Source organism: Rutidosis leptorrhynchoides, chromosome 8, assembly GCF_046630445.1.
Source record: "Rutidosis leptorrhynchoides isolate AG116_Rl617_1_P2 chromosome 8, CSIRO_AGI_Rlap_v1, whole genome shotgun sequence".
Lineage (NCBI taxonomy): Eukaryota > Viridiplantae > Streptophyta > Magnoliopsida > Asterales > Asteraceae > Rutidosis > Rutidosis leptorrhynchoides.
In genome coordinates this window covers 21,640,215-21,663,922 of record NC_092340.1, presented here as the reverse complement: position 1 = coordinate 21,663,922, position 23,708 = coordinate 21,640,215, and positions in this window count along the sequence as shown.

Sequence of the window (23,708 nt, the reverse complement as noted above, 5' to 3'; positions counted from 1 at the left end):
TTCATTTTTTTTTAAATTATTTTAACTAAATTTCATTTTACCAACAAAGACCCCCACATTTTTTTGAAAAATTCAAATCGACCCCCCAAACAGGGGGTAAAGTGTCAAATAACAATTTTCATAAAAAATCTTAAATAAACTCCACTCAAATATTCAACGGGTCATATCTTCTCGCTCGCAACGAGTTAAAATTTTCCGACACCATCGTTATACTCGAAATAATTTTAGGAACACAATGTCACTAGATATACGCAAAACGGACGTTTTTTAAAAAACGCTAAATATTTGGGGTACTTTTCATACACGTTGATTTTGCGTTAAATTTTTAAAAGTCGACAATTCCATAGCGAAACGCGGAGATACACATATATTGTTAATTTAAAATAACATTTAAATCTCTCACGGGTTATACCTTTTAGTTCGACTCGAGTTACGTTTCAACGATATCATCGTTAGCCACAAAATAATTTTACTAAACGCAATAAAATACATTAAAAATCGAACCCCGGCGCGAAGCGAGGCATTTGTGAACTAGTAGTCCATTATATCAAGCAACTAACTGAAATTTATTTATTTATTTCTTGTATAAATAAACTGCTGATGAGCCTTAATTGATTTCTTAACGGGTCGGTGCTACTGTGAAAAGGACAAGATCTGCTAATTAGAACCAAATAGCATGTTCTCAAATCAGACTTAACATATTATTAAAGGACTAAAAAAGCATCTTTACTTAGATTCTTTGCCAAATGCCAATCACATAAACCTCAAACAATCTAAATGTTTAACTTTGTATATCATAATAGAACTATAGATTCTGAGGTGCATTGAACACTTTGTACTTGCTGCATCCATAGCAGGACAAAGTTTGTGATGGGTCTCCACTCTCCAACGTGATCAATAGAGCTTGTTCACGTGAAGAGGGTGGTTTAGGATATTATGAAATATTATGACTAATGGGTTAATTAACCTTTTCATATAATATGAAGTCAAATATTATTTTTTAAACCTGTTTCTACAACGATAACGTGTATGCTATATATAATGATTCAATCAATCCAAGTCATGTTAAGATAAATTAAATGAATACAAATGCAAGTGAACTTGCTACAAGATTCCTCATATACATATTTTAATGACCAAGGCATTTTTTAAAGTCAAAACACTGCTAAGAAAAATAACTCCAATAGTTTATACAATCAATGTCATATAACTGCCCCCACCTATGCATTAGAGAAAGTGTTAGTGCTAGGGATGGCGATGGATGTTTCATCCATGGACATCCATCCGATCCGATCCATTTATAATGGATATGGATGATTTAAATGAATGATTAACGGATATGGATATGGATATGGATATGGATGATCTAAATATTTCGAGAATCGGATATGGATGAAAATTTATCATCCACGGATATATCCATTATCACCCGAAATACATCTATATATACATATATACGTACTAAAATATATGCATATATATCTACATATCGATATAAATATACATATAACCTACAAATTCTTAATTTATTAACGAAAATGAGAGTTGTGATAGTCACAATTATTATATTGTTACTAACCATATTCAAAGTTACATATTTAGATTAGTTTAGACGTATATTTCTTTATATTATAACGTATTTTGCTCAACTAAATTCACAATCTGCGAGAAATTACAATCCAAACATGTGTAAAAGATCAAAAACATAAAGATTAAATATTTACATTTGTTGTAATCTATATTAAATTGATAAAATCGTCGTTAGATTAACATTTCATTTGATATCCAACTTATATCCATTAATCCGCTTAATCCATCGGATATGGATATGGATGGATGAACTGAAAGTAAATGGATATGGATATGGATATGGATGAACAGAAATTAAATGGATATGGATGTGGATATGGCATCATCCGATCCATATCCGATCCATTGCCATCCCTAAGTGTTACAGATTAAAAATTATATCTTAGATCTACATGATTGATTGAGTACTACAAAAATGTCCAACAGTTACAATTCATATTTACACATGCAATATAATCCCAAGAAAGAATAAAAACACAGTAACTGACGCATAGTAATTTCGAAACTTAACCATCTTTACAGCTGATTTAAGTTGAAAACGTTATTTCAAGAAGATACAAGATGCCAACTTTCTGAAAACTTCTAATAAAGCTAGAAAAAATCTGTGCTAAAAAGCTAAAACACGTGCAACTAAGCTAATCAAAACATCAATGTTAGCATTATTATGTATTATGTATTAGTACTATTTTGAGTCCGTGACAATATCTGTGTCACAAAAGACAAGTACTACGAAAATTATGTTTATGTGGCAACAAAATACTATGAAAACAAAGTATAGAACATACCAAGAAGAAGTGGGTTAGAATGATTATTAAGGACAAACAAAAAGTCAAGAAGGTTAGTCAACATGATTGAAAATTAAATAATTGGAAAAGAAGTGGTTCATTTTTAGGTATAAAAAATCTTTAACTTGTAATAACCCATTTGACTATGGAGGGCTCGAGGGGAGATGCTTCCAAATGTGGGTTGGTTTATGTTTCAAAAAACATTACCCTGTTTTGGGTTTGGTTTCTTCTCCAAAGAGAAAACATACCCGAAAGGTGTGTTGGGTTCACATTTAGTGTGGCAAAATACTTGGTACCAAAGTCCAATATTCTATTTCTTTCTTCTTTCTTCTTTCTTCTTTCTTCTTTCAAGAAAGATATGTCAAATAACCATCTTATGACTTATGAGCACATGTGATGTGCTTAACAATTCTTAATCTATCAAACCCTTACTATTCATCCTCAAATATATTAATACATTAACATTAATATTACAGTAATACATACCATCACAAGAAGACCTCGTGTTGACGTCATGATATCCTTATAAAAGATTTTAGGTTCAAATCCACTAACAACATATCTTAAAGTGGCTTGGTAAAAAGTCATAAACGATCACCTGAACACCTAAATAGGTCGTGTACCTCCGAGTAAAAAACTGAACAGTAAAACCTTCTTTGTTTACATCAATATTGACACATTAGACAAACTTTATCGATCTATCAAAAGATTACCACTTACATGAGGAATTCGTAGATTTCAAACCTTAATAAATCCTTATAGAATGGCACCTCTTTACCATTAGTTAAGGGGTATTCATTTTTGAATATCCAAAGGACTTTTTCTCCGTTGGTCCCTGTATTATACCCCATATTGCTAACAGAGTCCCTCGATTTTTAATTTGGCTTTTAGAATCCTCTGTTTATCAAAAATTTGCAATCAGCATTCCTCCGTCAAACTGTCGTTAAAATATTCCGTTAAGTCTTGACATGTGTCTTGCATATGAGGGTAAAATCATCTTTTTACATCTCTTTTTCAACTTTATTAAAAATGAGGGACCACCAAATCTTTATTATTTCTCACACATGTCACAAACAAAAAACATAAAACAATCAAGAAACCTCTATCTGATCACTTCTCACACATTATCACCAAATCTTTATTATGTTGTCTTTTATTACATGATTTATATGGATATTGTTACTATTAATTGTTAATTAATATTGCAATCTGTCTGTTATTAAATTAAAATACATATACTGTTGCCGAATACACAAATCGTGTGGTCCTCAGAGTGATTCCATCAATCTCATATTGAATTGAACAGAGATTCAGGTTTATATTCGATCACTCAAGCTTCGTGATGCTTTAATTCGGATTGAGAATCACTATCACGAGCTAGATCCGAAGGTCAAAGGCTTGAAGATTTTGCTCAAACTTTCAATTACATCCTCGAGTGTTGTACATTCGATTTGAAACATATCTCATGAAGGATTCGTGTCCTGAAAACAACTGAATCGAGCTTTTAATTTTGGTGTTCTTCATATGCAAACCGTCACTGTTCCAGCTTTAATTTCTATTTTTATGATGTTTTTGGATCTGAATCCTCCTAAGAAAGTGTTAATCGCCATCACAGGAAGCTATTAGAGTTGATTTAAAGTTCTATTTCGACTGATTAGAGTTTTTGATTTTGATTTTCATACTTTCATACTTTCGCGGATAGTAAATCACTTTAATTTAAGTTAAACCGATTGTATGTAAAATACATATATAATCCACACAGGTGAATCTATACATTGAAATAAACCTCCAGTCCGTATCATCATTTTGAATTAAGGTTTCTAATTTTGAGTTTTTTTGTTTGATTTTGATGAGTTTTGAATTTGGGGTCTTGGATTAGATTTTAGGTTTTATTTTTGTTTGATTTTTAGGGTTTTGATGGGTTATTGATGAAGATGAAGAGGCTGATGAAGATGATGGGTAAAATGAAAAATTTGCCCTCGCATGCAATGCATGTGTCATGACTTAACGGACTTATTTAACGAAAGTTTGACGGAGGGATGTTGATTGCAAATTTTTAATAAACAGAGGATTCTAAAGGCCAAATTAAAACCGAGGGATGCTGTTAGCAATATGAAGTATAATACATGGGCCAACGAAGCAAAAAAGTCTATCCAAAGTTTCAGGTACCCGAAGTTCAGATATATCAAATTTGAATACTGGATTTCACTGCCCAGACTTAATCCAAAACTACAAAACTCGAAATGTTGCCATATGAAGCGGTTCACCCAAGTTAGTTTAAAGGTAAGCCGGCTAAATGGACTAGGAGCTTAGCTTGCTGGCGAGAAAGGGTGAGTGTTCAGTACGCTCTTTAGCCTTTAACAAGGGCTAAGCCGCTAGGAATGGCTTGCTGAGTGGAACGAAGTGATTCTCATTAGAGAAGCACGAGTGGAACGCTTTTAGTGTTAGTAGGTGTCTAAATGAAACGATTAAGCGTCGGGGGCTTTGATGGCTATTGAGATATATGAATACGCAAATAAATTTTTTTTTAATAAATTTTTAAATTAAATAAATCAAAGATATTTAATGATTGATTTAAGATCTAAAAAAAAAACCATTTAACATTCAACGAATAAACTAAATAACTACAAAATTTGAATTATATTATCAAATTTTAACAAAATTTGTACTACGTTATATAAATCTGAAGTTTATATATAAATACATATCCAACTTGCCTAAACTTTTTTTGAAAATCACTACTCAATACCCCAACTCAAAAGTTCAGATACCCGGAAATTATATATTATATATCTATATCTAAAAAGCAAAGGCCAAATGAATATTACTATTCCTTTTTTCACTTTTCGCAAACTTAACTTCCCAACTTTTATTAAAATACAAATCACACCCTCACTTTATACTCTTATTAAAATACAAATGGCACCCCCACTTTATACGTATATTTTTTCCCAAATTATATATTATATATCTATATCTAAAAGGCAAAGACCAAATGAATATTACTATTCCTTTTTTCACTTTTCGCAAACTTAACCCCTCAACTTTTATTAAAATACAAATCGCACCCCCACTTTATACGTATATTTTTTCCCAAATTTCACAAACTTAACCCCCTAACTTTTATTAAAATACAAATCGACCCCCCACTTTACTAACTTTTTTTTTTACTAATATTCAATTTTCACAAACTTAACCCCCTAACTTTTATTAAAATAGAAATCGAACTCCCACTTTATACGTATATTTTTTTCAAATTTCACAAACTTAACCCCCTAACTTTTATTAAAATACAAATCGAACCCCCACTTTACTAACTTTTTTTTTTTAAATAAAACCCGAACGCTAAAAGAAGCAACTTTCACAAAAGGAACAACCCTTCAATGTTAGATGTCGAAAAAAATTCTTTTTTACAAAATAGATCAAGACTTTTTTTTTTAACTCGCATTCAAAACGGAGCCCCCGGCGCGAAGCGAGGGCTCCACAACTAGTTTAATCCAATCAAGAACACATCAAGAGCATGATACATGGTCACGAAATAATATATAATATCAGAAGATTCATTTTACAAAGAGCAATAAAGCAGAATAATCTACAAACCTTCAACATGAAAACGAAGAAACAAAGGCATCAAGAACTAGTTTAATCCAATCAAGAACACATCAAGAGCATGATACATGGTCACGAAATAATATATAATATCAGAAGATTCATTTTACAAAGAGCAATAAAGCAGAATAATCTACAAACCTTCAACATGAAAACGAAGAAACAAAGGCACAAACTTGGACGATGAATTCGAGACTTGAAGCACCCCTTGCAACCAAAGTTCCGGATAAGCTTCCACGAACGCTACTCTTAACATACTTTAATTCTTGTGATGACTCGCTTGATCCAGTTTCCCATGTATACAGTACATGGAAAACAAAGAAGCAACCCTGCTAATCAATCTCCACAGGATATTAAGATAAACAGTTTTAAACTTTTAATAGAAATATGACCAAGAACTGCATAAAATTCTGATGATGATGAAGTAGCTTGGAGAAGTGATTCACATTTAGCGTTTAATTTGTAGCACACAGCATGAATTCCAGGTGATGTCATACAGCTAAGAATTTGAAACGGCACCAGCTTGGAGAAGGGATATAATTTGCTTATGTATGTCTGTTAAAAAAGCGCATCATACAGGTAATTTATGCTTATTAGGTACCCGAACATATAGCACATGTTTCAGTTAACAAAAAGACAACACAATAACAACCCACCATGAGATTGGGGTTCAAGCCCTGGGATAGACACATGTGTATATATTTGTGATATGTGGTGCTGTGTAAGTATTTGCCTTTCTAAAAAGAAGAGACAACACATTGAAAAATTTAGGAAAAACTTCATTTTCAGAACACCTACCACATAACTATAGATCCGGGCATTGAAGAATGCATAACCTAGGTTAAATACCTGATATATTGTTTTACAATAGGTATCTTTTCAGTGTCCAAATTCACCTCATTATTTATCTTTTAAAATCGAATCAAACAGAATTTTTAGAACACACATAAACGTAAGGTAAAAACAACAAAGCCTTGCCCATAACAATTCCCCATTTACAAATAAGAAGAAATGCACACATTAATTATTTTGCATAAACCATCACTAGATAGCCCAGTGGTTAGGGCCCTAACAGGGAAAACCTTCTACCTTTTTTAAATATTTTGCATACATAAGAGTATTACTTCGTACTAATTATAATGGTCCTGCCATATATCTCAATTGGATCTTTTAAAAAAGTAAACCTTCTACTTATAAGATTTATTTTCTTATGATCAATGACACAACTCCTACACAATTCGAGTTGAAAGTTCTAGTGAAACGACCTCGACTCATTTTCAAAAAATGACAATTTTTCTTTTTCTAGATCCCATTATGGGATCCCAGATCCCACTATGGGATCCTGTTCTGATCAAAACAGTGAATATGGCCACATTTTTGCGCCTTGACCCATTTCGACATCAGACCATATGTCATTTCAAATTTATTTAAACACTTTTAACAAGTTTATATCCACTTGATATTAGACTGACCCGTGGTGGCAAATTCAACCTATTTTAATAAAATGTGGCTATTTTGACCCAAATGACAAAAAGACAACCAAAAGATCAAAGCATGATTCTTGGGATATCACTATCCCACCCAAAGCGCCTACCAATGGCATCTAGCATCCACAACTAATCCATAAGCAAGTCATCCAAAAGCACATTATAACATTAAATAGCTAATCGTCCATCATACTCTTTCTTGTCCAAACCGGAACCTATAAAAAGTTAAACAACGGAGTAAGCGAAAACGCTTAGTGAATACAATATGTGCATACGAGTTAATAACATCCATAAAGATAGTCAATTATCCGCATATCACAAAACAATCAAGTAATACAATTCACCATCACATATGGTTCCCGATGCGTTCCCAACGTGAACCGAGAACTCTCTGGATCCTGATGCGTTCCCAACGTGAACCGAGCCCTCATACCAATCAACATAGACAATTTCACACAAATATCAACTTTATTAACATGTATAGACAATTACTCACATACCACAAATAATCAAGTCCCTCTATATGCAATCACATATGGTTCCCGATGAGTTCCCAACGTGAACCGAGAACCCTCTGGATCCTGATGTGTTCCCAACGTGAACCAAGATCCCGCCCGATGCGTTCCCAACGTGAACCGAGCCCTCATACCAACCACAATACAAACAATCGCATACCAATACAAATCTTATTAACAAGTAAACACACATTGTACTCACCTCGATTTCCAAGCAAGCAAATATTCAACGATACTTCCAAATGGTCACTTTCAATCTTTCAAGCACAAGTTACCTAGTAACAAGCATATCCACACACATATATCACAATTTACTCATACATAGTCTTCAAGACCCAAATTCACTAGGGTTTACTCCATTGACCCATAATCATTTTGACACCATTTAGACAGGAACACAAGTCTTATAACTTGAGTCTTTCAATTTTACAATCAAAATACAAATTACTCCAATATGGTCAACCAAGACCAATTAAAACTAGGGATTATCCTTAAAACTCACAAAACACATTTTGACATCTTCTAGACATGAACACAAGACTTACAAGTTGTAAGTCTTCTTATCTCATTACCAAAATCATACAAGCCTTTAACTTGCACATAAACTTTCTTAACATAATCAACAATTTCTTCTAAAAGTGAAGACTTAGATTTTGACCTAAACTAAACCACTTACAATTTTACTAGTTAAAACTACCAATTTCATTAAACTAGTTCACCATCTTTACAAAATCCCCAATTCCATAACCCTAACCCTAATTTCGAATTAGGGATTTTAAGAAATCAAAAGCTTGATTTCTAACAAGAACAACACCATCTAACTCATAAATTTCGAATTTAAAGAGTTAATTGTTCATACCTCAAGTTAGGGTTTTCAAAACCCCCAAATTGCTAGAAATAAGAAGAAGATGGAAATTCAAGACTTCTAGTAGAGCTAGAAAGCTTTAGAGATGTTAATTACAGTCCTAAATCCATTTGCATGAACATAAATCAAAGGATTCTTAGACTTACAATGGAAAAAATTACCCTTTTAACCTTCTCCTCTTAAGGTATCTACAAAAATGGGTTCCCAACTAGTCAAAGTGGAGTCAACACTTAATTAAATAAATAAATATATCTTAAAATAAAAATGGTATGTTACATCTAGCTAATGAGATTCTGTCCTATTTTGCAAGACGTGTAGAAATTGAACCCGAACGTATTCAAGCATATGTGTACAGAATCTAGAGTTTTAAAAACAGAAAATTATAGGAATAGTATTGATCGACTTTGAGTACATCCCACATAAAAAGTGAATAGTACATGTGATAGTGCTCCAAATGAACATATATTTAGTAGCAATATCCTCCCAATATGTAAATTATTTAGTTGTAATTGTCCTATTTTAAGTTGTAATCGTTTATATTAAATAAGTGCGAAGACAAAAGGCGAAAACGACGATTTGAAGACACAAATGACCAAAAAGCTCAAATGTACAAGATACAATCCAAGTGGTTCAATTTATTATGAGAAACGTCTAAAAATGACAAGAGTACAAGTTGCGGAACGCAAAGTACACGATATAAAATAATACGCAAGGACGTTCGAAAATCCGGAACCGAGACATGAGTCAACTCTCAACGCTCGACGCAACGGACTAAAAATTACAAGTCAACTATGCACATAAATATAATATAATATTTAAATAATTCTTAAAATTATTTATATATTATATTTATTTATATATTATGTCGGCAAAGCTAAGATCCAAATTGATGTGAGCTGGAAAATCAAACTCCACGACTCGCGGAGTTTGAAGGCCAAAAACTCCACGACTCGCGGAGTTTGAAAAATCAGAAATCCCTATAAAAGGCCACGAATTCTGCGAGTTTAAATAACATAATAATAATAATACTCCGTAGTATAATATATATATATATATACATATATATATATATATATATATATATATATATATATATATATATATATATATATATATATATATAGTATAGATTAGTGTTATATTAGATTATTTGGGTTATGTAAAAGTTATTTTTACGGGTTTTAAGGTCGGAGCTCTGTCCGTGTAACACTACGCGAAAAATAATCAATGTAAGCTATGTTCTCCTTTTTAAATTAATGTCTCGTACTTAAGTTATTATTATGCTTATTTGAGCCAAAGTAATCATGATGTTGGACTAAATATTAAAGACGGGGTAATTGGGCTTTGTACCATAATTGGGGTTTGGACAAAAGAACGATACTTGTGGAAATTAGACTATGGGCTATTAATGGGCTTTATATTTGTTTAACTAAATGATAGCTTGTTAATTTTAATATAAAGATTTACAATTGGACGTCCCTATAAATAACCATATACACTCGATCGGACACGATGGGCGGGGTATTTATATGTACGAATAATAGTTCATTTAACCGGACACGGGAATGGATTAATAGTCACTAGAATTATTAAAACAGGGGTGAAATTATGTACAAGGACACTTGGCATAATTGATAACAAAGTATTAAAACCTTGGGTTACACACAGTCGATATCCTGGTGTAATTATTAAACAAAGTATTAAAATCTTGTTACAGTTTAAGTCCCCAATTAGTTGGAATATTTGACTTTGGGTATAAGAATAATTTGACGAGGACACTCGCACTTTAAATTTATGACCGATGGACTGTTATGGACAAAAACCAGACGGACATATTAAATAATCCAGGACAAAGGACAATTAACCCATGGGCATAAAACTAAAATCAACACGTCAACCATCATGGTTACGGAAGTTTAAATAAGCATAATTATTTTATTTCATATTTAATTTCCTTTATTTTATATTTAATTGCACTTCTAATTATCGTACTTTTATTTATTGTCATTTTAATTATTGTTATTTATTTTATATTGTTATTTAAATATCGTCATTTACTATACGCTTCGCTTAAAATATAAATCGACAAACCGGTCATTAAACGGTAAACCCCCTTTTATATATTATTATATATAATTATATATATTTTGTACAAATATAGTTATTTAAAAATATAGTGTGCAATAAGCCCGCTCCCTGTGGAACGAACCGGACTTCCTAAAAACTATACTACTCTACGATTAGGTACACTGCCTATAGTGTTGTAGCAAGGTTTAGGTATATCCCATTTGTAAATAAATAATTAAAACTTGTGTAAAATTTTAGCATATTTAATAGTATTTTCTAGTAAAAATATAAACTATTTCGTACCCCTAAGCTTTAACATCAAGTTTTTGGCGCCGCTGTCAGGGACTCGGCGAAACGCTATATTTTTAATTTATTTTTGTATAAATATATTTATATATATTTTTAGAAAAACAATATAAAATTTAAAAAAAAACACGTTTTTCAAACTCCACGACTCGCGGAGTTTGCAGGCTTAAAACTCCACGACTCGCGGAGCCACCCTGACGCGCCTGCAGAAACCCTAAATTTGCATTTATTACGGAGTTTTAATTATTATTATTAATTATTTAGTATTTAGGGTTAATTAATTTAGTATTTAATTTAAGTTTTAATTAATTTGTAATAATTAATTTTAATTAGTTTTATTTAAATTGTAAAATTAATAGTTTTATAAAATAAATAATATAAAAATAATATTTTTATAAAAATTGTACTTTTTACAACTTTTAGTATATTTTTATATTTTGTTCCTTTTTAATTGTTTTAGAGTAATTTTTGTATTTTTTTATTTAGTTTTAAGATATAGTTTTTTTGCCATAATTATTTTTACTTCTAGATTTTTAGGCTTTGCCGTAAAATCCCTTAAGTGCTTTTTCTTTAGACTAAGATCTAGGTGCTTTAGAATTTTGCGACGCCTTTTTAAGTTTTAGTACCTTTTTAAGTTATTGCCATTTGGGATATAGTTTTACTTGTAAGCTTTAATATTTTTAGACGCAACTTTTAATTTTTTAGTTTTTAGTATCTTTTAAGTTACGACGCGCTACTTTCTTTTTATTTTCAACCTTTTATTTTTCGACATTTTTCGACGCGCAATCTTTTTCTTTCTTATTTCTCGACACGCTAGTTTTTAGGACTTAGAATTTTCTCTATTTCTTCTCTATAATTTCTTTAAAATTTCAACGAAAAATTATTTTAAGCGGTTAAATTGATAGACATCCAAATTTTCTGCTTGGTAGTAATAGTTGGATTTGTTAGTGGCTGAGTTGTGAGCTTCCGATTTAAAGGGTTCTGGCTCCCTGCTCATCTTTTGGCTATTCGAAACGTGGGCAAAAGCAGAAAAGTCTATTAACTGGACAACTTATATAAGTTTTTCTATTTTTATAACTAATAGGATAATTAGTAAATGCACCACATTGTAGCTAAAATTTGGCCATCGCAATAAAATGGAAAATTTTGAAAACAAGGCTATGGAAACTCTTTTTGATATCCAAAATCAATTAAATCAATACTCTCAAACGGGTGTTGATGACAATTCGTTCGGTCAATCTTGGATCACGAATGACGAAACAATAACTGGTTGTGAAATCTGTGGAGATTATCACTCAACATGGGAATGTTATTATTACGTTCCTATGGAAAATTACGCACCCACGGAACCCGAATGGAATGATTATGAAGAATACAATTCAAATTGGGATTATTCCCAAGAATATTTCTAAACTCAACAACCAGTAGACGAGGAAAATTACGTGTCTGAAAATTTATTAGACAATATGAAAATCAAACTCGAAGAACTCAATGCTCAAAATGAACAAATGAGAGAGTTTGTAAACCGGCAAGCTGAAACTCTATCAGACTACACACCTGTTGATCTGAGGAGTATTGTGCAAGAAAATCTCATATCATCGAATTTTGATGAATTCGAGAGCTCCGAAATCACCAACTATCCCGATGATACTTTTTATTCAGTTTTACCAATTTCACAACATATCGATACATTAGCCTCTACCAACGAAATCATCGATCAATCAATAAATGAAGAAGAAGTAAGGGTGACAAATTGGTACTCTTGGGAAAACGATAACGTTGAAAATTTTACCCCCGAGACCAAAATGGTGAGACCAATAAGTACCATTAATGAAGAAGAATTTTCTTTGATCCCGAAATTCACGATTCCACAATCTTCCAACCCAATATTCTCAATAGACGAGTCATCTACCAAAGATGAACTACAAGCTGTAATAGATATTGACACCTCGAATTTCACCCAAATGGGTAATAGAGGTGAAAACTTTGATCCCGAGAATAAACAGAAGGAAATGTTAGGAATTGTCCACCCTATAGTATGTATGTCGGTGTATATCGATCCATTTGACCAAGAACTAGAAAAGAGATATATCCATTTACTAAAAGCTACACTTAAAAAAGAATTAAGTAGTGACAATCGGGCGAGTCTAAACTTTAAACCCATTGATATATTATACACCACCCGAGATGTAAATAACTGGCTCACTACTCTAATTCGTGGAACTCATTCTACCGACTTCACATGTCGTCAGCTAAGTGTGGGGAAGTTTAACCCCACTTAACGTTAAATTAGGGGTTCGGGTTAGTGCATAACTCGTTAATAAACATGCATAATAAATTAGGGTAAAAGACGCATTTTTAAAGATTAGCAAACAGTTCAGAAAAGCAACCGTTTTTGAAGAAAAATATGTGTGATAAAACAAGAAAGAATGAACGATGAGGCGCGCCATCTATCATTCGACGAGCTTTGTAATTACAAACTGGGTATTTTTAATCACTTTTCTACACTTATCACCCTCGTGAATTTATAATTAGAGTCTGATTTCATGCAAATGAGGGCATTGCATGATCTCAAGTGTGGGGAAGGGTTATAAATTCTCTCGGGTTTATACGCCAAATTTTATGAAAATTTGAAAAATTTTCAACTAAATGAATTCAAAATCATGTTTATACATATTTATGAACGATGAAAACTAGGTGTTAATACCGAAATTATCGTTACCTCGAAAAGGACATAAATTGAGAAACAACTAAAACGCTTGAATTTATTTATTAAGATATAAAAAGACGCATGAAAAAAGTCAAGTGTGGGGAGAATGTACCAAGTTATTCAATTAAAAACTATCTATCACATGTTTCTGTAAAGTTATTGCAGGTGCTTTTGTTTTGGACTAAATTGACAGTTTTACCCGATTTACTGTAATACATTTGAAAGAAAAGATGGATCTACACGATGAATCAATTCCATCATTAAAAGGAAGTAAAGTCTTCCGAAAAAGAAAGCGCTTCTTGATATAGGTCAGGAAGTTGTCGTCCAGACCAGCTGTAGGTTGACGAAAAATCTAGAAAAGTCATCTCTAAAATCAGCAGGAAATCCACCTACCTCAGCATCAAACAGGGTCGCCAAGTGGTCAGATTTATCCTAACCATGAGAAGGATTTATCTCGTACAATGGGGGGCACCGTGCAAATTAGCTTGATAAGACTAATGAATCAGATCCCCAGAAAGGATAATCTCCTTAAAAGATCAAAAATCAGCTTTTAAGCCTGATATTACTCAATCCTTGTGATTGACCTTAAAGATTGAGAATTCAAACTCATGGAATTCAATGATATCTAAACTCGAGCTTGAACGAGAAAATATTTTGATCAAATTATAAACCGATTTGTTTTCTGAAAACCCATTTTCAATGCGTTCATTACCATTGAACGTAAAATCCTAGAAATTCACCTGGAATTCATTAGGTCACCTGAACCAAATCGGGTGTCAACCGTAAGAACGGTGGTTGCATAGCATGTGTAGTGACCCGAACTTTTCCATGTTTATATATATATTAAATGAAATTGTTATTTACATGATTAAGTGTTTCCAACATGTTAAGTAATCAAACTTGTTAAGACTTGATTAATTGAAATAGGTTTCATATAGACAATTGACCACCCAAGTTGACCGGTGATTCACAAACGTTAAAACTTGTAAAAACTATACGATGACATATATATGGTTATATATATAGTTAACATGATTTTATTATAAGTATGTATCTCATTAGGTATTTTAACAATGAGTTATATACATAAAAATGAGACTATTAATTTAAGAAACTCGAAAACGATATATATAACGATTATCGTTATAACAACGTCTTACTAGGTACATATGAATCATATTAAGATATTGATATACTTGGTTAATTATGTTAAATGATAAGTAAATATATTATTAAGTGTATTAACAATGAAATACATATGTAAAAATAAGACTACTAACTTAATGATTTCGAAACGAGACATATATGTAACGATTATCGTTGTAACGACATTTAACTGTATATATATCATACTAAGATATATTATTTATCATAATATCATGATAATATAACAATTTAACATCTCATTTGTTATAATAAACAATGGGTTAACAACATTCAACAAGATCGTTAACCTAAAGGTTTCAAAACAACATTTACATGTAACGACTAACGATGACTTAACGACTCAGTTAAAATGTATATACATGTAGTGTTTTAATATGTATTCATAAACTTTTGAAAGAATTCAAGACACTTATCAAAATACTTCTACTTAACAAAAATGCTTACAATTACATCCTCGTTCAGTTTCATCAACAATTCTACTCGTATGCACCCGTATTCGTACTCGTACAATACACAGCTTTTAGATGTATGTACTATTGGTATATACACTCCAATGATTAGCTCTTAGCAGCCCATGTGAGTCACCTAACACATGTGGGAACCATCATTTGGCAACTAGCATGAAATATCTCATAAAATTACAAAAATATGAGTAATCATTCATGACTTATTTACATGAAAACAAAATTACATATCCTTTATATCTAATCCATACACCAACGACCAAAAACACCTACAAACACTTTCATTCTTCAATTTTCTTCATCTAATTGATCTCTCTCAAGTTCTATCTTCAAGTTCTAAGTGTTCTTCATATATTCTACAAGTTCTAGTTACATAAAATCATGAATACTTTCAAGTTTGCTAGCTCACTTCCAATCTTGTAAGGTGATCATCCAACCTCAAGAAATCTTTGTTTCTTACAGTAGGTTATCATTCTAATACAAGGTAATAATCATATTCAAACTTTGGTTCAATTTCTATAACTATAACAATCTTATTTCAAGTGATGATCTTACTTGAACTTGTTTTCGTGTCATGATTCTGCTTCAAGAACTTCGAGCCATCCAAGGATCCGTTGAAGCTAGATCCATTTTTCTCTTTTCCAGTAGGTTTATCCAAGGAACTTAAGGTAGTAATGATGTTCATAACATCATTCGATTCATATATATAAAGCTATCTTATTCGAAGGTTTAAACTTGTAATCACTAGAACATAGTTTAGTTAATTCTAAACTTGTTCGCAAACAAAAGTTAATCCTTCTAACTTGACTTTTAAAATCAACTAAACACATGTTCTATATCTATATGATATGCTAACTTAATGATTTAAAACCTGGAAACACGAAAAACACCGTAAAACCGGATTTACGCCGTCGTAGTAACACCGCGGGCTGTTTTGGGTTAGTTAATTAAAAACTATGATAAACTTTGATTTAAAAGTTGTTATTCTGAGAAAATAATTTTTATTATGAACATGAAACTATATCCAAAAATTATGGTTAAACTCAAAGTGGAGGTATGTTTTCTAAAATGGTCATCTAGACGTCGTTCTTTCGACTGAAATGACTACCTCTACAAAAACGACTTGTAACTTATTTTTCCGACTATAAACCTATACTTTTTCTGTTTAGATTCATAAAATAGAGTTCAATATGAAACCATAGCAATTTGATTCACTCAAAACGGATTTAAAATGAAGAAGTTATGGGTAAAACAAGATTGGATAATTTTTCTCATTTTAGCTACGTGAAAATTGGTAACAAATCTATTCCAACCATAACTTAATCAACTTGTATTGTATATTATGTAATCTTGAGATACCATAGACACGTATACAATGTTTCGACCTATCATGTCGACACATCTATATATATTTCGGAACAACCATAGACACTCTATATGTGAATGCTGGAGTTAGCTATACAGGGTTGAGGTTGATTCCAAAATATATATAGTTTGAGTTGTGATCAATACTGAGATACGTATACACTGGGTTGTGGATTGATTCAAGATAATATTTATCGATTTATTTCTGTACATCTAACTGTGGACAACTAGTTGTAGGTTACTAACGAGGACAGCTGACTTAATAAACTTAAAACATCAAAATATATTAAAAGTGTTGTAAATATATTTTGAACATACTTTGATATGTATGTATATATTGTTATAGGTTCGTGAATCAACCAGTGGCCAAGTCTTACTTCCCGACGAAGTAAAAATCTGTGAAAGTGAGTTATAGTCCCACTTTTAAAATCTAATATTTTTGGGATGAGAATACATGCAGGTTTTATAAATGATTTACAAAATAGACACAAGTACGTGAAACTATATTCTATGGTTGAATTATCGAAATCGAATATGCCCCTTTTTATTAAGTCTGGTAATCTAAGAATTAGGGAACAGACACCTTAATTGACGCGAATCCTAAGATAGATCTATTGGGCCTAACAAACCCCATCCAAAGTACCGGATGCTTTAGTACTTCGAAATTTATATCATATCCGAAGGGTGTCCCGGAATGATGGGGATATTCTTATATATGCATCTTGTTAATGTCGGTTACCAGGTGTTCACCATATGAATGATTTTTATCTCTATGTATGGGATGTGTATTGAAATATGAAATCTTGTGGTCTATTATTATGATTTGATATATATAGGTTAAACCTATAACTCACCAATATTTTTGTTGACGTTTTAAGCATGTTTATTCTCAGGTGATTATTAAGAGCTTCCGCTGTTGCATACTTAAATAAGGACGAGATTTGGAGTCCATGCTTGTATGATATTGAGTAAAAACTGCATTCAAGAAACTTATTTTGTTGTAACATATTTGTATTGTAAACCATTATGTAATGGTCGTGTGTAAATAGGATATTTTAGATTATCATTATTTGATAATCTACGTAAAGCTTTTTAAACCTTTATTGATGAAATAAAGGTTATGGTTTGTTTTAAAATGAATGCAGTCTTTGAAAAACGTCTCATATAGAGGTCAAAACCTCGCAACGAAATCAATTAATATGGAACGTTTTTAATCAATAAGAACGGGACATTTCAGTTGGTATCCGAGCGTTGGTCTTAGAGAACCAGAAATTTGCATTAGTGTGTCTTATCGAGTTTGTTAGGATGCATTAGTGAGTCTGGACTTCGACCGTGTTTTCTTTAAAAATGATTGTTTAACATTTTTGTTGGAAACTATATATTATTAACATGTATATATTATGTGATATATTAATCTCTTAACATGTTTGATATTGTGTGATAGATGTCTACCTCTAGCACAAATCCCATTGACTCACCTAATAATAACGAAGAGTCAAATATATATTGGACTGATTCACAAGTTCCCGAAGAAGAACCGGAAGAAGAATCAGAACCGGAAGAAGAATCAGAACCGGAAGAGGAGGAACCGGAGGAGGAAATAGAACCGGTGGGGGAAATAATAAAACGGTTAAGTAAAAGAAAATCCTCAACCAACCGACCAAGGTTAATTATGGTCAATGGTGTTTCCGCCAAGGAAGCAAAATATTGGGAGGATTACCAATTCTCCGATGAATCGGATTTCGACGAAAATTCCGATGATGTTATAGAAATTACCCCAACTGAATTTAAAAAGGCAAAAGAAAATAATAAAGGAAAGGGCATAAAAATAGAGAAATCTAATTCCAACCCCGATGAACTTTATATGTATCGTCAACCCCCGAAGCCCTTAAGTTGTAACAATGACCCGGGAACCTCTAAACCACCAGGTTTTTCTAAACCGTTGTGGAAAACGACAGCTCGTATCAGGGGAACATCATATATCCCTAGAAACTTGGCAAAACGAACCAAAACTGAAGAAGAAGAAACGAGCGAATCGGAATAAGATAGTTGTATTCGTGTGGTGTAATATATGTAATATAGTGTGCTTATGCTTTATGATATATGTAAAAATTGCTTGTATTAATAAGTATTTTTTTTATGAATCTAACTCTTGTCTATTTTACAGTATAAAAACACAAAATGGATAGACAACCCAATATTTTAAGAGACCTACCCGGAGACATGATTGATGAAATCTTGTCTAGAGTCGGTCAGAATTCTTCGGCACAACTATTTACGGTGAAATCAGTTTGTAAGACATTCGAAGAACTTTCCAAGAATGTCTTGGTTTATAAGAGACTTTCGTTTGAAAGATGGGGGATATCACATTGGGAAACCCATAAGTTACGATGTGTTTACTTTGACGCATATATTGCGGGGAACCCAAATGCTATTTTACGCAACGGGTTAAGAAATTATTTTGACTCAATATATCCGAATATAGGACTTCATGATTTAGAAAAAGCGGCTAACATGCAACATAAAGAAGCATGCTATGCTTACGGGTTAGTAATGTTCGCTTCTCACCAAAGTGAGAAAAAGAACATCGGGCTACAACTATTAAACAAAACGTTCCCACAAGTGACGGAGTCGGTAATTGGGGTAAGAAATGAGGTTTTTAGGTTATTACGAGACTGTTGGTCATTACGTAACCCTCGTCCCTTTGACGACGTTACAACACGCTGTCTTATCAACGGCCATAACGGTTATGTTCCACAAGACCAAGGATGGGAAGTAGTCCTAGTAAAACCAGAATGCATGATTTGTTTCTGGACGTATGAATTACGTGTCTTTATTGCCTTTGCTGAACGACTTGTGTACTAGCTAGAATTATCTTCACAACTATCTTGTATCAAAGTTATTGTGTGCTATATTTCATGCTTTATGTAAAATAAGCGGTATTGTAAGTTTGTAAAATATTGTATAAAAGTTTGAACGCGAAATATTATTATAATCAGTTTTTCATATAGAATTGTAGTAGTTGAATTGTATATTAGCTACTAAGTATGAACTTAACGGGTAGGTACTACCCGAATTTAAACTTATAAAACGCTAATATGAAGAAAAAGCTTTTATAAATGAGTTCATATTATGCTACGAAATACTATTAACTTCTCTTAATATTCTGTATGATTAACTTGTTCCATTTGACTATTTTGAAGGAAATGGCACCGACTACTCGACACACCGTGAATATGAATGAAGAGGAATTCCGTACTTTTCTAGCTTCAAACATAGCCGCAGTACAGGCTACGCTACATACCAACAATAACCTTGGATCTAGCAGTACATGAAATCGTGTAGGATGCACCTACAAAGAATTCACTGCCTGCAAACCTTTGGAATTTGATGGAACCGAAGGACCGATCGGATTGAAACGGTGGATCGAGAAGGTCGAATCGGTGTTTGCCATAAGTAAGTGTACTGAAGGGGACAAAGTGAAGTACGCTACACATACCTTCACAGGTTCTGCGTTAACATGGTGGAATACCTATCTAGAGCAAGTGGGACAAGATGATGCGTACGCACTACCGTGGTCAGCATTCAAACACTTGATGAACGAAAAGTACCATCCCAGAACCGAGGTCAATAAGCTCAAGACAGAACTTAGAGGGTTACGAACCCAAGGATTTGATATTACCACATACGAAAGACGATTCACAGAATTGTGCTTATTGTGTCCGGGAGCGTTCAAAGATGAGGAAGAGAAGATCGACGCGTTTGTGAAAGGATTACCAGAAAGAATCCAAGAAGATATAAGTTCACACGAGCCCGCCTCCATACAACAGGCATGTAGAATGGCTCACAAACTAGTGAACCAGATTGAGGAAAGAATTAAAGAACAGACGGCTGAAGAGGCCAATGTGAAGCAAGTCAAAAGAAAGTGGGAGGAAAACGGTGATAAGAATCACCAATACAACAACAACAGCAATTACAATAATAATCGAATCAATTATCCCAACAATCGCAACATCAATCGCAACTACAACAAACGGCCCAACAACAACAACAACAACAACAACAACAACTACAACAATCATCCCAACAACAATAACAACCGCAACAACAACAACAATCAGAAGCAGCTATGCCAAAGGTGTGAAAAGTATCACTCGGGGTTCTGCACCAAATTTTGCAACAAGTGTAAAATAAATGGTCATAGTGCGGCGAAGTGTGAGGTCTACGGACCAGGGGTTAACAGAACGAAAGGAATAAATGGTGTCGGAATGAGTAATGGCGGAGCAAGTAGTGTCGGAGCAAGTTATGCCAATGTAGTTTGTTATAAATGTGGAAAATCAGGCCACATTATTAGAAATTGCCCGAACCAGGAGAACACGAATGGACAAGGCCGCGGAAGAGTTTTCGATATTAATGCGGCAGAGGCACAGGAAGACCCGGAGCTTGTTACGGGTACGTTTCTTATTGACAATAAATCTGCTTACGTTTTATTTGATTCGAGTTCGGATAGAAGCTATATGAGTAGAGATTTTTGTGCTAAATTAAGTTGTCCATTGACGCTGTTGGATAGTAAATTTTTATTCGAATTAGCAAACGGTAAATTAATTTCAGCAGATAATATATGCCGGAATCGAGAAATTAAACTGGGTAGCGAAATATTTAAGATTGATTTGATACCAGTAGAGTTAGGGAGTTTTGATGTAATAGTTGGCATGGACTGGCTGAAGAAGGTGAAAGCAGAGATTGTATGTTATAAAAATGCAATTCGCATTGTACGAGAAGAAGGAGAACCCTTAATGGTGTACGGAGAAAAGGGCAACATGAAGCTACATCTTATTAGTAATTTGAAGGCACAAAAACTAATAAGAAAAGGTTGCTATGCTGTTCTAGCACACGTCGAGAAAGTACAAACTGAAGAAAAGAGCATCAATGATGTTCCCGTCGCAAAAGAATTTCCCGATGTATTTCCGAAAGAATTACCGGGACTACCTCCACATCGATCTGTTGAATTTCAAATAGATCTTGTACCAGGAGCTGCACCAATAGCTCGTGCTCCTTATAGACTCGCACCCAGCAAGATGAAAGAACTGCAAAGCCAACTGCAAGAACTATTAGAACGTGGTTTCATTCGACCAAGCACATCACCATGGGGAGCTCCTATTTTGTTTGTCAAGAAGAAGGATGGTACATTTAGGTTGTGTATTGACTACAGAGAGTTGAACAAACTTACCATCAAAAACCGTTATCCACTACCGAGAATTGACGACTTATTTGATCAACTACAAGGCTCGTCGGTTTATTCGAAGATCGATTTACGTTCTGGATATCATCAAATGCGAGTAAAGGAGGATGATATTCCAAAAACTGCTTTTAGGACGCGTTATGGTCATTACGAGTTTATGGTTATGCCGTTTGGATTGACTAACGCACCAGCTGTGTTCATGGACCTTATGAACCGAGTGTGTGGGCCATATCTTGACAAGTTTGTCATTGTTTTCATCGATGACATACTTATTTACTCAAAGAATGATCAAGAGCACGAAGAACATTTGAGAAAAGTGCTAGAAGTATTGAGGAAAGAAAAACTGTACGCTAAGTTTTCAAAGTGTGCATTTTGGTTGGAAGAAGTTCAATTCCTCGGTCACATAGTGAACAAAGAAGGTATCCAGGTGGACCCGGCAAAGATCGAAACCGTTGAAAAGTGGGAAACTCCAAAAACTCCGAAGCATATACGTCAATTTTTAGGATTGGCTGGTTACTACAGAAGATTCATGCAAGATTTCTCCAAAATAGCAAAACCCTTGACTGCATTAACGCATAAAGGGAAGAAATTTGAATGGAAGGATGAACAAGAGAAGGCGTTTCAATTATTGAAGAAAAAGCTAACTACGGTACCTATATTGTCATTACCTGAAGGGAATGATGATTTTGTGATTTATTGTGACGCATCAAAGCAAGGTCTCGGTTGTGTATTAATGCAACGGACGAAGGTGATTGCTTATGCGTCTAGACAATTGAAGATTCACGAGCAAAATTATACGACGCATGATTTGGAATTAGGCGCAGTTGTTTTTGCATTAAAGACTTGGAGGCACTACTTATATGGGGTCAAAAGTATTATATATACCGACCACAAAAGTCTTCAACACATATTTAATCAGAAACAACTGAATATGAGGCAGCGTAGGTGGATTGAATTGTTGAATGATTACGACTTTGAGATTCGTTACCACCCGGGGAAGGCAAATGTGGTAGCCGACGCCTTGAGCAGAAAGGACAGAGAACCCATTCGAGTAAAATCTATGAATATAATGATTCACACTAACCTTACTACTCAAATAAAGGAGGCGCAACAAGGAGTTTTAAAAGAGGGAAATTTAAAGGATGAAATACCCAAAGGATCGGAGAAGCATCTTAATATTCGGGAAGATGGAACCCGGTATAGGGCTGAAAGAATTTGGGTACCAAAATTTGGAGATATGAGAGAAATGGTACTTAGAGAAGTTCATAAAACCATATACTCAATACATCCTGGAACGGGGAAGATGTACAAGGATTTTAAGAAACATTTTTGGTGGCCAGGTATGAAAGCCGATATTGCTAAATATGTAGGAGAATGTTTGACGTGTTCTAAGGTCAAAGCTGAACATCAGAAACCATCAGGTCTACTACAACAACCTGAAATCCCGGAATGGAAATGGGAAAACATTACCATGGATTTCATTACTAAATTGCCAAGGACTGCAAGTGGTTATGATACTATTTGGATAATAGTTGA